The following is an 18,190-nucleotide window of genomic DNA, read 5'->3' as shown; positions in this document are numbered from 1 at the left end:
AAATTCAACCAAACACAAAAAAATATACTATGCATAGTTCATTAAGAGGCTATCCAATTTCTGGAACAAATCTCAAACAAGAGAAAATCTGCAGATGCTGGAAGTCCAAGCAACACACACAAAATGCTGGAGGAACTCGGCAGGCCTTTTTTCTCCAGTCCTGGTGAAGGGTCTCAGCCCGAAATGTTGACTGTACTCTTTTCCAGAGATGCTGCCTGGCCTGCTGAGATCTGCCCGCATTTTGTCTGGAACACATTTGCCTGTTTGGAGCCTGAGAACTGCTGGACTCTGCAATAAGAGTGTACTGATGCTTCTGTCTCTGGATTTTCAAAACTGGTTTCTTCATTTAGAGATGATATGTTTCCGCTATTTAATAGAGAAATCTAATCCAAAAACAAAATTCAAAGTTCTAAGGAAATTTATTATCAAAGTACATACTGTATATGTCACCATACAGAACCCTGAGATTCATTTTCTTGTGGGCATACTCAATAAATCCATAACGGAATAACAACCATAACAGAATCAATAACAGACTGCAGCATTTTGGGCACTCAACCAGTGTGCAAAATACAACAAACTGTGTAAATACAAAAATAAACAATAATAATAATACAGAAATAAGAAATAAATATTGAGAACATGAGATGAAGAGACCTTGAAAGTGAGTCCATAGGTTGTGGGAACAATTCAATGATGGGACAAAGTTATCCCCTTTGGTTCAGGAACTTGTTGGTTGAGGGGTAATAACTGTTCCTGAACCTGGTGCTGTGTGCCCTAGAGCTCCTGTACCTTCTTCCTGATGGCAGCAATGGGTAGAGAGCTTGTCTTGAGTGGTGGAGGTCCCTGTTGATGGATGCTGCTTTCCTGCGATAACATTTCGTGTGGATGTTCTCGAAGGTGAGGAGGGCTTTATCCGTGATGGTCTGGATTTCTTGTAGGATTTTCCATACAAGGGCATTGGTGTTTCCATACCAGGCTATGATGTCGGCAGTCAATATACTCTCCACATCTACAGAAGTTTGTCAAAGTTTTAGATGCCATGCCGAATCTTCGCAAACTCCTAAGGAAGCAGATGCACTTCCGTGCTTTCTTTGTAATTGCTCTTACGTGCTGGTCCCAGGGCAGTTCCTCCGAAATAATAACACCGAGGAATTTAAACACATATCTAAGTAACCAAGTAGAGAATGAATCAACCTCTAGATTTCTTCAATTGCTGAGGTAAAGCAGTTTACATTTTGTGTATTTATTTACATTAAAAATTGTCTGTCAGTTGTAAGGGTGTGGTGTAGAACAGAGACTCCTGTCCATTATCAGCCTGGAAAAGTGAAAAGGAAATAGAAGTGCCAGGATGAACATTTTTAAAGAAATACTCCAGCAAGTGGTTTTTAACTCCTCAAGGCGAACCCTATTTGTAAGTCAGAAAGAAAAACCAAATCATTTGCATTTGTTGCCACATGGTTAGCCTTTCAGCTATGTCTGCCATAAAACTGACGTCTATGCTAAACATCAAAGCTCAGCCTCCAGTTTCAGAACTGGTAAAGAAAATAGTAGAACAAAACTTCTAGAACTGCAACCTTAAAAATAAAGTCAATGAGGTTAAAATTTAACAAAAAAAAATCCTCTAATAGCAGATTTAGGTTTAGGTAATCTTAGTTTCATATTTGATCAACCAAGGTTTCCCAAGAGGTACAAAGATCAGGGAACATTTGGCAGGAATTCAAAAACGCTTTTTTTTGGAAAATGCGCTTTCAGCTGTGCCTCTTTGCTTTCTCCACCTTGCTTGCCGCCTTTTTCTCCTCTGGAGACCATTCCGCATCATGTTATTTGGATCTCTATTCAAGCACACAGAACCGCATGAAATTCTTGTAGTTGTTAGCTGGATACAGGCTAACCTCCTCACAGAACACTAAGGCCTGTCCATTTCCTTCTGGGAATCATAGCTGAATGCATCGAGGACATTACATTATGTTCAAACAACTTCTCTGGCACTGAAAATTAACTTTTACAGGTAACAAGTTTCATTCTTTCAGATTTTTAAACAACTGTATTTTCTTTTGGAAAATGTTGAGATACAGATTGATTCTTCATTGTTTTCTGTATTCTTTCTCTCTCTCAGTCCAAGATTTCTTCCCATTTTTTATTGAAAGCTGTGTACACATCCAGGTTCACAACTTTTGCTTAACAATGCATCAGTCTGACATGTTAAGGAGGACTTGCTTAGCTTGCTCATGCAGATTCTGGGGTTTACTGTTCTCTAACCACCAAAGTAAACAGTCATGGTATTTAAAGTGGTAAGCATAAGGCTAACAAATAGCATTGGTTCTCCAGTTATAGTAAATAAAGGTTGGGTATATATTTCTTCTCTTTTTGCAGGCCATGTGAAGTATTATTGCTTTTATGTCCAGTTTATGCCATTAATGTGTCTGAGGAACTTGCCATTGTGACGTCTGGTGACTGGGCTTTCGAGTTAATCATCCTGGGTGTATCCAGTAAAGATCATCTCCTTGTCACGGTGGCAGGTGGACGACAATTCACATCCTATCATTTCCATTGCATTATGTCAGAGTTTCAACAGGTTATGTCCATCTACAACTGGATCAGCTCTGAAGGCAATTCACAATCATTAGTAAAAAGGCAATCAGGACTGTACATAATATCACTTGGATATCCAATAATTTTTTCCACAGTATATTATTCCAATATATTTTGGTTTGGTGTAGAAGCAACATAGTACTTAAGGTGCAGATAACTTGGTTTCATAATCACTAGAGAAAGAATTTTATCACAAATCTCAACTTTACTTCCTAGACTTTTTACTGTTTATCTCTTCTATCAAACCACCCAGTTTTGCTAAAACATGCAAAACCTTCCATCAGATTAACCAATCTTGCAGATAACACCCTTCTTAAAAATGTTGCAGTGACACTTCACACCTTTCAGGCTATTTGCCCAAGTTGAACCTGACTGACAGGTTAAGGCAGTCTCAATTATAATGAACCTTTCCACAGTGAACAGCATTTGAAGCCAATAATATAATTAAGAGCATTAAAGAATTAAGCAAAAGTGTTAACTTGTCAACTTACTGTGACTATAATCACTTAACTGCTTATAACATTTACTTAATTGATAGAGTGGAATTATACATTTTTTAACTAATATAGTAACTACTTACAAAAGACCCATTATACTGCAGGACAAATTACATAACAAGTTGAGATACACTGTTATATATAAAATCAATTGCAATACTTAGAGCTCTCTGAATAGTTAACTGGGGTCTAATCAGATTCAGAATAGATAAACACAACAGATTCTGCAGATGCTGGAAATCCAGAGTAACACATACAAAACGCTGTAGGAACTCAGCAGGACAGGCAGCATCTACGAAGAACAATAAACTTCAGACATTTCAGGCTGAGCCCCTTCATCATCAGGACTGATGAAGTGCTGATGAAGAGTCTCGGTCTAGAACTTTGACCCTCCATTGAAACTGCTTGAGTTGTTGAGTTTCCCCTATATTTTGTGATTGTTTCAGTGCCAAACTTATATTATTTACTCCTTTTGATGTGTGTGGAAATTGCATGTGACAAAAGAATTATTTATTAACTGCAACTTGATTGTGGCATTGTGCAGCACCAAGCCATGGCTTCAACATCTTCTGGATGGGACAACAAGTTTTCCCTTTAACACAAACAAAAAATGCTGGTGAATGCAGCAGGCCAGGCAGCATCTCTAGGAAGAGGTGCAGTTGACGTTTCAGGCCGTCAGGACTAACTGAAAGAAGAGCTAGTAAGAGATTTGAAAGTGGGAGGGGAGGGGGATATCCGAAATGATAGGAGAAGACAGGAGGGGAGGGGTGAATCTAAGAGCTGGAGAAGGGAGAGAATCATGGGATGGGAAGCCTGGGGAGAAAAAGAAGTGTGGAGGGGAGCCCGGAGAGTGGAGAGCAGGGAAGGAGTTATAGTGAGAGGGACAGAGAGAGAAAAAAGAGAGAGACAAAAAGGGGGGGGGGAAATATATTTTAAAATATATTTAATAAATAAATAAGGGATGGGGTGTGAAGGGGAGGAGGGGCATTAACAGCAGTTAGAGAAGTCAATATTCATGCCATCAGGTTGGAGGTTACCCAGACGGAATATAAGGTGTTGTTCCTCCAACCTGAGCGTGGCTTCATCTTGACAGTAGAGGAGGCCGTGGATAGACATATCAGAATGGGAATGGGACGTGGAATTAAAATGTGTGGCCACTGGGAGATCTTGCTTTCCCTGGCAGACAGAGTGTAGGTCTTCAGCGAAACGGTCTCCCAGTCTGCGTCGGGTATCGCCAATATATAGAAGGCTGCACCGGGAGCACTGGACGCAGTATATCACCCCAGCCGACTCACAGGTGAAGTGTCGCCTCACCTGGAAGGACTGTCATGGGCCCTGAATGGTGGTGAGGGAGGAAGTGTAAGGGCATGTGTAGCACTTGTTCCACTTATAAGGATAAGTGCCAGGAGGGAGATTGGTGGGAAGGGATGGGGGTGACGGGTGGACAAGGGAGTCGTAGGGAGTTGTAAACAAGTTAGTAGGGAGCGATCCCTGCGGAAAGTAGGAAGGGGTGGGGAGGGAAAGATGTGCTTGGTGATGGGATCCCGCGGAACAAGTGCTACACATGCCCTTACACTTCCTCCCTCACTACCACTCAGGGCCCCAGACAGTCCTTCCAGGTGAGGTGACACTTCACCTGTGAGTCGGCTGGGGTGATATACTGCGTCCAGTGCTCCCGGTGTGGTTTTCTATATATTGGCGAGACCCGACGCAAGCTGGGAGACCGTTTTGCTGAACGCCTACGCTCTGTCCACCAGAGAAAGCAAGATCTCCCAGTGGCCACACAATTTAATTCCACGTCCCATTCCCATTCTGATATGTCTATCCACGGCCTCCTCTACTGTCAAGTTGAAGTCACACTCAGGTTGGAGGAACAACACCTTATATTCCATCTGGGTAGCCTCCAACCTGATGGCATGAATATTGACTTCTCTAGTTTCCGTTAATGCCCCTCCTCCCCTTCACACCCCATCCCTTATTTATTTATTTAATATATATTTTTATATATTTTTTATTTTTCCCCCTTTTTTCTCTCTCTTTTTTCTTCCTCTGTCCCTCTCACTATAACTCCTTGCCTGCTCTCCACCCTCCGGGCTCTCCTCCCCCCTTCTCTTTCTCCCCAGGCTTCTGGTCCCATGATCCTCTCCCTTCTCCAGCCTGGTATCCCTTTTGCCAATCAACTTTCCAGCTCTTAGATCCACCCCTCCCCTCCTGTCTTCTCTTATCATTTCGGATCTCCCCCTTCCAAATCTCATACTATCTCTTCTTTCAGTTAGTCCTGACGAAGGGTCCCGGCCCGAAATATTGATTGTACCTCTTCCTGGAGATGCTGCCTGGCCTGCTGCATTCACCAGCACTTTTTGTGTGTGTTGCTTGAATTTCCAGCATCTGCAGATTTCCTCATGTCTACGTGTTTAAGTTTTCCCTTTAAACTGGATGTGAAAGATCCCAAAGAAAACTTCAAGAAAATGGGGGAGCTTCCTGGCAACAGCACCAGTGCAACAAGTTTGTTACCTGATTGCTGTTTTAGAGACCCATAAACATGGAAATTGCCCTTCATTTCCTTCATTACAGTAGCAAATGCACTTAAAAATTAAAGTACAACTATAAACTGCTTTGAGAAGTTTGGAGGCTTGGTTTAAATTCAAGTTCAAGTTTGTTGTCAATTCAACCATATACACAGGTGGGTCAGCAAATGAAACAATGTTTTTGCAGGCCAAGGTGCACAACACAGTATGTATAACTTACGCACAACACATAAAGTCATATTTCCGCAAATAAATTAACAAACAATAAGATACTTTTACGTCACAAGCTTAAAAAGTAAACAATGTAATGCTTCATAAATGATGAGACCTTGGTGGTGGCAGGGAGTTCAGCCGTCTCACGGCCTGGGAGAAGAAACAGTCGTTGTCCTAATGCAACAGTACTTCCTGTCTGATGATAGTGGGGGAAGGGTGTGTGTCAGAGAGTTTAAAGAAAAATTCATGAGTTGAAAGAGGGAAAAAATGGAACAGGAACTGGAAGATCTACCTAAATCAGAATCAGGTTTATTATCACCGGCATGTGTCATGAAATTTGTTAACTTAACAGCAGCAGTTCAATGCAATACATGATAATATAGAAAGAAAAAAAAAGTAAATCTATTTCAGTATATATATAATTGTTAGACTAAAAATAGTGCAAAACAGAATTAATAGGAATAAGATGGCAGAGGGGAAGAAGCTGTTCCTCAGTCGCTGAGTGTGTGCCTTAAGGATTCTGTATCTTCTTCCTGACGGTAACAATGAGAAGAGGGCAGGTCCTGGGTGATGGAGATCCTTAATAATGGACACGCCTTCCTAAGGCACCGCTCGTTGAAGATGTCTTGTGTACTACAGAGACCAGTACCCAAGGTGGAGCTGACTAATTTTACAACTTTCTGTAGCTTCTTTTGGTCCTGTGCAGTAGACCCTCCATACCAGACAGTGGTGCAGCCTGTCAGAATGCTCTACAAGGTACATTTGTAGAAGTTTTCGAAAAGTCTTCAATTCAAAAAGGTTTCCTTAGATGTTGAAAGCATGCACTCATTTTGATAAAACATAGAATTACATTAATGTATTTAAACCACATCTCTATTGAGGTCTTGAAATAAACATAAAATAAATTATATAGTCCAAAAATATTATCTTTGGTATTTTGTCAGAGCATTTTTTTTCCTAATTGCATCTTACTCCCGTTTCAAAGGTGTTCATTGACTTGTACTCAGTCTGAACACTTTGATCATAAACGGACCTATGGAAAGTGCAAGCTTTTTACAGGGGATTACGGAGCCATGTCCTGAGAGGATGAAAAACTTCCACTTGTTTTGACACTTTAAATAACAGGGCAGATCAAATGTCTCACAGCACCTCAATCAAATTTCAGTTGTTGCAAGAGACTGCCTAAACTTTTACTTAATCTGTCAGGGCCTTCCCGCTTATTAAATGCTAGCCAGACAATTAACATTGCTGTCAAATTATTTTCTCCAAGTTACGGAGGAGAAGGTCAGTTCCTCCTTTTCCCAAGAGACATCACCTAAGAATCACTTGAATGAAAATAGAGATTTATACAAAATAACTTAATTGTGTATATCCAGATAATTCAGATCATGGCTTAATAATTTGTTGTGAAATCTTCTGTGAAAGGGAATACTTGTTCTCAGCCTTCTCCTCCCTGCCTTCCATTTTCCCAAACCCACCGCCGTTTTCCAATGAATAGCTGCTTTGATAACCAGTCACTCCACTCCATTCGTTCCACTTCCTTTAAATAGGTACGGGACCTGCTTCAAATGATCAGGCAGCAGATATTAGGCCAAAGGAACTGGCAGTACCAGGCTATTGCCATTAATGCCAAATATGAAAAATTGCATTCCCACATTATTCCATATGGGGGCATGCTCCCCCAGAATTTAACATACGAAGGCCATCAAACCTTTTTCAAAGGTAAAAATAATGCAATTTCTAAAAAATTGAATCATGGCTCTTTGTACATTTTGTAAAAATCATCACTTAATATCTCAAAAAGTGTTACTAGTCATTGCCGAAAACCATATGGCTTGCTGTCATACACCAGTATTGAACCTTCAGTGGATTCTGATATGGATTGGCATTTACAATAAAGAAGTGTGCAGAAAATTGAATTGAAAATAAACTGATTGAATTAATGTAGGGAGTATCACACGAAAGAGTCCAGCAGTAAGCCTGGTCTTCATTGGCAGCACAGTCAGAGAAAGCAATGGTTCCCCCACAGCAGTTTCAGCTGGCTTTCCTTCATTGTTGCTGAAACAACAAGGAAAAACATCCTTTTTGGCACTCTATTCTTCCCCTGCTGCACAGCAAATATATCACAGTAATGGGATCAAATCCAACAACGACTTGATTTGTTTGTTGTCTGCATTTTCCTTTAGACTAAGAAACTCATTATGCAGTAAATCACAAATACTGAAAACTATAGGGCTGAAGACTGGATTTGTCGAACTACACCCGTTAGATACCACCAAGTTTGGGTTTACAAAACCTGAGGAATGTTAGAGGTGGTAATTGGGTTTCATTGTTTTGATTCCCAAAATACTGAAGTTTGAAACTAACTACACAACATCCTCAATTCTGTATTTAAAATCGCAAGTTAATTTTATCTCCTGAAAGGGAGAGTTTTTGTTTCAGCTTTTGTGTATGGAGTGGAACCATGAGAGCCGAACGCTTCCAGCAAAGGTCACCTGATAGAAACCGGGAGTGGAAAAACTGTTTGATTCTATCTCGGTAACCCAATAGCATTGGGAATATCACACCTGGAGTGAACATTACTTGCTTCCTGTCATCCTAAGGTTGACTGTTGACTGGGTCTTACTGCATACAGATGTCAGTTGTTACACCAACTAAGAAGTTGTAAATGAAAATGAGAACTGTGTAATCATTAGTAAACACACCCACTTTTCAGGATGAAATGTAGGACATTGATGAAGTAGCAAAAGATGATTGGGCCCAGGGCACTGTCCTGAGGAACTACTGCAGTGATATCTTCAGACTGGGATGACTACCTCCAACAATCACAACTACCTTCCTTTGTACAACGTCTGATTCTAACACTACAGTGTTTACCCTTTGATATTCCATTTTTACCAGAACTCCTTGATGTCATTTCCATCAAATGCTGCTGTGTTGTCACCTCTGGAGTTCAACTGTTTCGCCCACGTTTGAAGTCTGTGATGAGGTTTGAAGTCAAGTGGTCCCCTGTTTAAATAAAAACTGAGTATATTACATATCAATCTTAGATCGTACAGGTGACCCCCGTGTTACAGCCATTTAGCACTTACAGAATACACAAATCACTACTGAATATTGAATGTAGTTCACTCCCACAGGATTTATATGGAAAAATATAAATAGACACTTTTTTCATGTCATGTTTCTTGACATATGTATATGTACAGCTGAACATTATGGAAAATTGCAAAATGGATTATTTTCTAAGAATGCAACCCCCTTATAACACCAGGTTTATCTGTATATTAATCTTGGACCGACCATAGACTTGGATTCTGGAAGTTAAGTTATGAGGAAAAATTATATAAATAGATAAAAAGAGAAAATGCTAGAAAAACTCAACAGATCAGGCAACTTCAAGCAAAGGGTCATAGACATTAAATATTAGCTCTTTCTCTTTCCGCAGATGCTTCTTCACCTGCTAACTTCTTCCAGCATTTTCAGTTTTTAATTTAGATTTCCAGCATCTGCAATTTTTTGGGGGGATTTTCATTTGCACAAACTGGGATTGCATTCTTTAGAATTCAGAAGGTGATCTGTTTGAAATTTTCAACTATTAAATGGAACTGATAAACAAGATGGAATTATTTATGCTTAGAGTGGAGTCTAGGATCAGAAATATACTCTGAATATTAAGAATAAAAACAGAACATGCATGTTGGGCAACATTGATGAAAACAGAAAATTAATATTTCAGACTCTGAAAATTAGAACTGTATCATCAGAGGGAGATTTAAGAAACATACAATAGGTGGTAGAAATATGAATTTTCTACCATAATTGGCATTTGATGGTGCTGGAACCATTGTTAATTTCATGTCCGTGATCTTTATAAGGGACTGGGCAATAAAACAAAGATGTAAACCTAGATTACAGAATAGCTATGAATAGTAGAACAGGTTTAAGGAGTGAGATTGCCTTCCTGATTCTTAATCTTCATGTTCATTTCTGCTTAGAGTGTCATTTTTTTATTAAGTAAATTATGACCTTCAGCAAGGTCTGGAATGATCTTTGTGTTTGGGTAAAAGCGAAAGCAATTGGATATATTCAATTATACATTAATCTTTTGTTAGATAAGAGTGATAGAAGGAAGTAGTCAGCATCTGAAAGTTATTCTAGTTAACAAACAATTTAAAAAGTAAATCAAATTACATCACTGGACCTGGAAATGGGATGGATTATAAAATGAAGAATGAGCCTTAATTTGGGTGGATCTGAAGCTGCCTCTGAAAGTGGCCTGCTGATCATCTTAAGTTATTCCGAAAATCCATGGAATGGAAAAATAACAGGAAGAATGTATATCGCATTATTGGATTACTGTTGCCCATTTGATAGCATTGCACAAAATCAGGTCAAAAGTCAATTGGTTATTAGTGCTAAGCACTTTGTCAATTAGTTAATCTTTGCTGTGCTCTGATTTTATGATATATTTCATTTCTGTGCAATCACCTTCAGCCAGGTGGAAGAGTGGTAGATTTGACTGTGAATGACAAATTCCTTTCAATGACTACAAAACTAGAAATAGAGCTAGATTTTGGCCCTCCCTCTTTGCTCCTCTAAAAAGTATCTTAAGACAATCTGTGACATCAAAGTCTTCAAATACAGTAATAGTTATTATAAGGTATGTGTACTTAAGGAAAGTAGTTAATAACAGTGGAACAAACCAGCATTTGGGGACACGAAGATGGGCACCACATGGCTCATATTGTCCTTAGTGCCCACATTAGTGAAATGGGTAGCTCTTGCCTCCTTAGTAACAAATTACCAGAGTCATCAATCAGCTGCACATATATTGTTTGCAGATTGACTACTTGTCTTACTCCACTCTGCTGGTGAGCCACAACTTGCTGCCCTTACAAAAGCAGCTGTTGGCATATTTCCTCTGACTCACTAAAACAAACATCAAAGCATAAAATTGAGTATCGCTGAAAAATCAAATGACTGCACAATAAGTAATCACGTATGAAACGCGTTTGGACGGGTTAATTTTGTAAATGTGTTTAATTTTTGGTTATTTCTTCCTCTCATTTTGGCCTTCTTGCTTCTCAGCTCAAAGTGCTGGCAGAAAGTCAGGCAATCTGATGACAGACTATGCCAATACCATTCCAACTACCCACTGGGGAATGTGCAGCTGTGTCATTTTTGCTGTGCCTTTTTTCCATGCACATTGGTGAGTGAGTTGTGGGTGGTTAATGGAGTTAGGGAGGCAGGTGGTGAGGTGGGGGGATGGGTTGTGCTGTTGAGGGACTGTCTTCAAGGAACGGAAGGACCTGAAGACTTCTCTAGTACTCAGTAGTAAAATTTCCAGATCTTTTCTGACAAAGAAAGATGTTCCCATATCAACCATGTTCTTGGAATAACAAGACTCTTACAATTGAACCAACCAAGGATAAGTTTGGTTCTTGCCTTAATGAAACTACCCAAACTTACTTGGAAAGACTTTCATCCATCTGGGAGTGCAAAGTTATTACTTTAGTCAGGGGCTATTGCAAAGCAGAATTGACCTGGACAAGGATTAGAACTGGGCACAAGAAATAGTGAATCCCAAACTGTTGGAAGGAACATTACAACAACAGTGGACAGCATATCATACATATGTGTTAGGTTTCCAGTGCTCTGCCTATACACAGAACAGTGGGCTTGTGAATAACATCATGACACAGAGTCACACACTTATATGCCGTCAGATGATTCCAGGATTGGAAGGGCTATTGTATAAGGAATGTTTGATGGCTCTGCGTCTGTACTTGCTGGACTTTACATGGATGAAGGGGGATCTCACTGAAACCTTACAAATATTGAAAGGCCTAGAGAGAGCAGATGTGGAAAGGATGTTTCCCATGGTGGGGGAGTCTAGGACAAGAGGGCACAGTCTCAGGATAGAGGGGTGTCCATTTAAAACAGAGATGCAGAGAAATTCCTTTAGCCAGAGGGTGGAGAATTTGTGGAACTTGTTACCACAGGCAGTTGTGGAGGCCAGGTCATTGGGTGTATTTAAGGCAGAGAGTGATCGGTTCTTGTTTAGACATGGCAAGGTTATGGGGAGAAGGCCGGGAAATGGGCTGAGGAGGGGGTCAAAGGATCAGTCACGATTGAATGGTGGAGCAGATTCAATAGGCTAAATGGCCTAATTCTGCTCCTATGACTTTTGGTCTTATGGTCTAATAGTCCTGGCAGCTTTGTTCTGAGATTTGTAAATTTAGGCTTGTTCACATGTATACTTGTCTTCTGGAGAACTCAATAATAACAAGACTCTGTTTGGGATCCAACATTGTTATTCATGGCATCAATAAAAGAATTATATATTATTACACTTATTAACAAATCAAATAAAAAAGATCTGCTTACTGTTCTCCAGGTAGCTGTTCCTTTCCACTGACTTCGGTGAGGGTCAAATTTCTCATCCTGAGTGTGAAACGTTTGTGGAAGTATGCACTGCCCTTTCGGACTCCCAGGTGAAACCATCCACACTGTGTAGGGCTGGCTTGCCTAACATCGCTGGATCAAAAACTTCCATGATGATTTACAGGTAAATCCAACCAGATTGCCGATGCCAAGACAAAAGAGCTACCCCAATAACATTTCCAGGACAATTTCCACTGAAGGATCAATTGAGAGTAGCTTTATCTCTGCGCAAAACCACTGAAATCCATGTAGGAACTATCTGCACCAGTCTGCACTTGGATGAGACCTTTTGCTAGCTGCTGCCTTTGTAGCCTATGTTAACAAACATGGCAGTCTGATATAGAAAACAGTTCGGGCATCGTTTAGAAATGGCCCATATGATGCTGTTCTGTTTTTTAAAGAAACATTATTTTAGATTCAGAAGTTGTCTGCTCAATATAGACTGCTCAAGACACTGTGGCAAAGACAAGTCTCCAATTATATATTTTGTTCTGTTCATTGGGTAGTGATGAGAATGAACAAAATGCGCATATTGTCTCCCTATTCAGTATTATTTTTATTTGTGCATTTTATATTATTTTTGTTACTCCCATTGTGCCTGAAAGGAACAGTTTTCACAGAAATGATCCGGGGACAGGACCCCAAAGGTTCTCTGTGAGTGTACCTGGATATTGTGCAGGGAGAGATCACAGACTGCCTGTCCTGTGCTGGACCATTCCTAATTAAATCTTGTCAAATTCTACATTTATTTCTAGCTCCTCCTCTCTAAGATTCCCTTGGTAACGGAACATCTTTAACCCCGATATCAGCTGACTGGCCTTACTTGAAACCTTGCCCAGGATCTTTGGATTACTCATTTTATGCACAAAAGACAATTTGAGACAAATAGTCTTACATTAGCACAGAAAAGTCTATCAATCCCAACCTATAAGAATTTATTATTTGGTTCCTTTAAATGAAAGTAACCAAATAGAATGGAAAAAGATGGTATTCAGAAATTTTCCTCTTCAGCTAGATTCCAGCATTAAGGACTGCCGTCATCCAGGACCTGCCCTTTTTTCATTGCTACCAACAGGGAGGAAATCCAAGAGCCTAAAGACTCACACTAAATATTTTAAGAACAGCTTCTTCCCCTCCACCATCAGATTTCTGAATGGTCCATAAACCCACTGATACTGCCTTGTTACCTTGTTATTCCTCTTTTGTGTTATTTATTTATTTTGTAACATAGTAATTTTTGTATCTTGTTCGAAAAAAAAACAAATTTTAAGACATACGTATGTCAATGATAATAAATGATTCTGATTCAGGGCTGTGGAAACTGGATAAGTGGAAGTTTTAATGAGGAAGTAAATACATTTTGAAAGACCAGAGAGTTGAGATCGATGAGGAACTGGCATAGAAGAGGAGGTGACACCTGGGCTAGATCAGGTAAGATGATATTGAACGGACAGGCAGCCTTAGGACCTATTCCTGCTACTATTTCCCTGTGCAATGTACTTGTGTGAAGGGGCTCTGATAAAAGTTGTATGAAAGCAGGTAAAATTTTACATACGAAGAAGAAAATTAAATGTAAAGGTTTAAAATGGACCTGTGGCTGAGCAGAGGAACAGTGCTGCTAAATGTATCGATGAGCTATATTCCTTGGATAGCTGAGTATCGTGCTATCAAGAAGTGGTGTCCAAGCTACCTGCAATACTTAGGGGATTTGCAAAGAAAAGTGAGAACAGGCAGTCCACTTCAAAGGAATGTGGCAATGTAAGATTGGCTGAAAGAGACATGCAGCAAATAGATGATCCAAGATTTCTGGCCACAAAGCACCGTTTATCAGTCTGTTTCACATTTACTGCAGGCCCTTGCCAAGCCCTCACACTAGCTTATGGCTCACCACTGTATGTCATGCAGTGTATTCTGTCAAGGTGCAATGCACAGCTGAAAGCCCTACCACACACAGATATTCAAGTTTTCACACCTCAAAACAGTGTACCGCAACCTGGTGGTGTGATTCATGCCATTAGCTGACAACATACTAAAGATGAATGTTTGTAAAACAAGGGTATAAAATACCAATTTAGTAACAATAATCTTAACCAAGAAAGAAGAACCACAGAAACTGGTCAGGGATTTGATTCTTCTGTTCTCAAATTCAGCTCTGCTTTTCACAGTGTATACCCTTCAGCATGACAAATAGAATTTAACAAGATAGTAAAAACTGCTGGATGCCATGGATCCTATAGTGGGGCTTACAAAGAGGGCACATAATAGAATGCCCGGAAAGGGCAATTAGGTCTGCCAACTGAGTAATGTGCTTCACGTGTATGCATGGATGAAGATCTTATTAAATGGTCTTTGCTGCCAAGAAAACAAACTGATTGAGTCATCAATTGATGGCACTCGTCTTGTTTACTATGTGCTATTTGTCAGCCAGAGATGAGTAAGCAGTCAATTGGGTCAATTTGTCAATTCATTTTTTATGACCTCCCTAGGATGGCTGCACTACAGGAATGGAGTGGGAAATTTTACCTGAGAAAATTTCAAAGATGCTGTTCACAGCATGCACTTCTCCTGCCCAGGATGGCAATCTGCAGGCTGTCAGTCACCATAGCCTTGAGCTGCTAAAGGCTGAGCAACTCCTTTGACTGGAGTCAACAGTACGGGTTCACCTCACAGTAACAGATTCTGGAACAGAGACTTGTCAACTTTTTAATAATAGTGCTCATCTGACTGTCTGCTGCATGTCTCAAATTTCAGCACTATGCCTGTCTCCATCTCCAAACAAAGACTTTAAACATCAAGCACATCTCTGAACAAAGATGGATTTCCATAACAAACACCTCAGTCCTTCTCCAGACCAGAAACTAAACTGTTTCACACCTATGGGTTCACTTTCAAGGAATCCACAACACATGTTCTCCATAACATTATGCATTTATTTATCTATCTATCTATCTATCTATCTATCTATCTATCTAACCATTCATTCATCCTTTTATTTATTTATCTATTTATTTATTTATTTATTTATTTATTTATTATTACTATTAATATTTGTCTTTTTGTAATGGAGCAGTTTGTGTTTTTATGCACATTGGTTGTTTGTCTGTCTTTGATTGTTTGTATGTTATTTTTCATTGTTTCTATTGTATTTCTTTCTATCTACAGCAAATGCCTGCAAGAAAGTGAATCTCAGGGTAGTACATGGTGACATATATGTACTTTGATAATAAATTTACATTGAATTCTGAACTTTGCTCTTAACTGATTCAATATGGATGTAGATGTTACAGAGATAGACTGTAAATTTAACTTATTTATTTTTACTTACAACTTCTATGGTAATTCATTAATTTATAAGTTTTATTTCAGTGATACTATAAAGTCTTTGTGGATAGGGTTTCACATCCTCAATTTACAAAGCTATTTTTTGCTAAAAGATTAGACGCCTGGACCCAACTGGAAGTCCGAGAAGAGTTTATGCGTTATTTTTTGCTATAATAAATAACTGACCTGCTATGGTTTAGTGATGAGTACTCCATAACTATACAAATATAAAAGCCTATTTTTCTTGGCACAGGGGATTGCTCGCTGACTGGCTAGTGTACCTACTCTCAATGCATTGGAATCTACTGAACATAATGCCTATGATGTGTTTTGCCTAGGCTTTTCGGTTTCTAAAAACTTTGCTTGACAGAATATTTACCAGGAATTTATTTCTTCCACAAATCAAGGAATAGAATGAAAGTTAATGTTTCAGGTTAGTGATCTTTCATCAGAATTGGAAAATGGTAGAAACGTAGCAGATTTTAAGCAAGGGTAGTCTGGGATAGCGTGTGTGCAGAGAGAAGAGTGAAGGAAAGAATAAGAAGTGTGTGACATGGAGGGTGGGGGAGATGATGTTGCAAACCAGAAGAATTTGTTACTGAGACTAGAAAATAAACAGAAGACACCTCTCGAGGAGCAGAAGTGCATGAGTCAAACCAGTACTAGGGGCTGGTGTCTCAAACAAAAGGTGTGTTTAAGATCTGAAGTTATCAAACTGAATGTTGAATTTGAAAGAGGTGTAATATATTGGTTTGAAAGATGAAATACTGCTCCTTAAGATTGTAGAAGTTTCTCTTCTCTAGTGCAAGTACCAAGGACAAAGAAGTTGAAGTGGGATTGAAGAAGACAAAATGAAGTGACAAGTAGCCTTTCCGGTAGGCAGGGTATAATATTGTAGGCAGAGAGTACAGAAGTTATTCACTTTAGTACAAATGCTTTCCTGTTGCACCTGGAAACAGTGTTTAAATAGTGTCAAGAGTGAAGGAAAAAGGGTGGGTATAACATCTCCTACAGTTGCATTATTAAGTGCCTTGGGAAGAGAAAGGAACATCAGTGTGGACAGGAAAATGTTCCAGAGCATCATGGGAAATTTTCAACGTGAAGGTATGTTTGGTGGCAATATAAAAGGTTGGCAATTAATGAGTTGTATGTAGAAGTTGACAGCATGCTACAAGGAAAAGGTGAAACAGGTCATAGAGACACTGCAAAAGGCTGAGAGTACAAATGCCAGAAATGAAAAGCACACTTTTGAGTATCCTGCCACAATAGAGGGGATTATTCATTGAAGAAAAATTATAATGTACTTGAGCAGAAGTAGAGGAATGATATTGCCAGGTCAGATGTGGTTGAGGTGGAGAAACTGGTAGAATAAAAAAAGGTCATTATTGGACATCATTATTACTACCATTCAGGGCCCCAAACAGTCCCAGATGAGGCGACACTTCACTTGTGAGTCTGTTGGATTCATCTATAGTATTCGGTGCTCCCTGTGTGACCTCCAGTATTCTGCTGAGACTCAAAGTAGATTGGGAGACCGCTTCGCCAAACACCTACGCTCCATCCACCAGAATAAGCCGGATCACCCCGTGACCACCCATTTTAATTCCACTTCCCATTCCCATTCCGACATGCTAGTACATGTTCTTCTCTGGTGTCACCATGAGGCCACACTCAGGTTGGAGGAGCAACACCTTGTATTCTGTCTGTGTAGCCTCCAACCTGATGGCATGAACATTGATTTCTCAAACTTCCAGTAATGCCCCCACTGTTTCTCCTTAACCCCTCTTATCCTTAACCCCTCCTTATCCCCTTTCCCCTCTCTCACCTTATCTCCTTACCTGCCGCTTTCTTTCCTCTATGGTCTTCTGTCCTATCCTGTCAGATTCCCCCTTCTCCAGCCCTGTATCTCTTTCACTAATCAACTTCATAGCTCTTTACTTCACCCCTCCACCCCCTCACGGTTTCACCTGTCACCTTGTGTTTCTTCCTCCCCTCCCCCCACCTTCTAACTCTGACTCCTCATCTTCTTCTCTTCAGTCTCGATGAAGGGTCTCGGCCCAAAACATCGACTGTACTCTTTTCCACAGACGCTGCCTGGCCTGCTGAGTTCCTCCAGCATTTTGTGTGTGTTGCTCGCATTTCCAGCATCTGCAGATTTTCTCTTGTTTGTGTAGGAACTGTCATATTTAATTTTTCGATTTTCATATTTTCCTGTCAGTGTACTAGATTAAACCAGCAATATGTTATCTTGGAGAAAATATGCATCACCAAAATTGCATTGAAACAGGTTAACAACGTAAACACAAGGGATTCTGCAGACGCTGGAAATCTAGATCAGCACACACAAGAGGAACTCAACAGGTCAGGCAATATCTATGGAAATGAATAAACATTCAACATTTTAGGTTGAGCCCCTTCTTCAGGACTGGAAGGGAAGGGGGAAGATGCCAGAAAATATAAAGGTGGGGGGAGGGGAAGGACACTAGAAGGTGGATGGTTAATGTAAAGGACTGGAGAAGAAAGAATCTGATAGGAGAGGAAAGTGGTCCATGGGAGAAAGGGAAGAAGGAACAGCACCAGAGGAAGATG

At 39.9% G+C, this 18,190-nt stretch overlaps 1 long non-coding RNA gene across 2 annotated transcripts in view; it reads left to right on the top strand.

Annotated features, from left to right (window-relative positions):
* Nucleotides 1-1,731: 1,731 nt before the first annotated feature.
* The window catches only part of LOC134344766 (uncharacterized), a 53,686-nt gene continuing 37,227 nt past the window's right edge, over nucleotides 1,732-18,190 (top strand). For both annotated transcript variants that reach the window (XR_010017515.1, XR_010017514.1), the window contains exons 1-3: nucleotides 1,732-2,011; nucleotides 12,234-12,404; nucleotides 13,591-13,711. This is a non-coding gene — a long non-coding RNA (uncharacterized LOC134344766). The remainder of the gene's footprint in view (nucleotides 2,012-12,233; nucleotides 12,405-13,590; nucleotides 13,712-18,190) is intronic.

Source organism: Mobula hypostoma, chromosome 4 (assembly GCF_963921235.1).
Source record: "Mobula hypostoma chromosome 4, sMobHyp1.1, whole genome shotgun sequence".
NCBI classification, from domain to species: domain Eukaryota; kingdom Metazoa; phylum Chordata; class Chondrichthyes; order Myliobatiformes; family Myliobatidae; genus Mobula; species Mobula hypostoma.
This window is presented reverse-complemented; position numbering and strand designations above follow the sequence as displayed.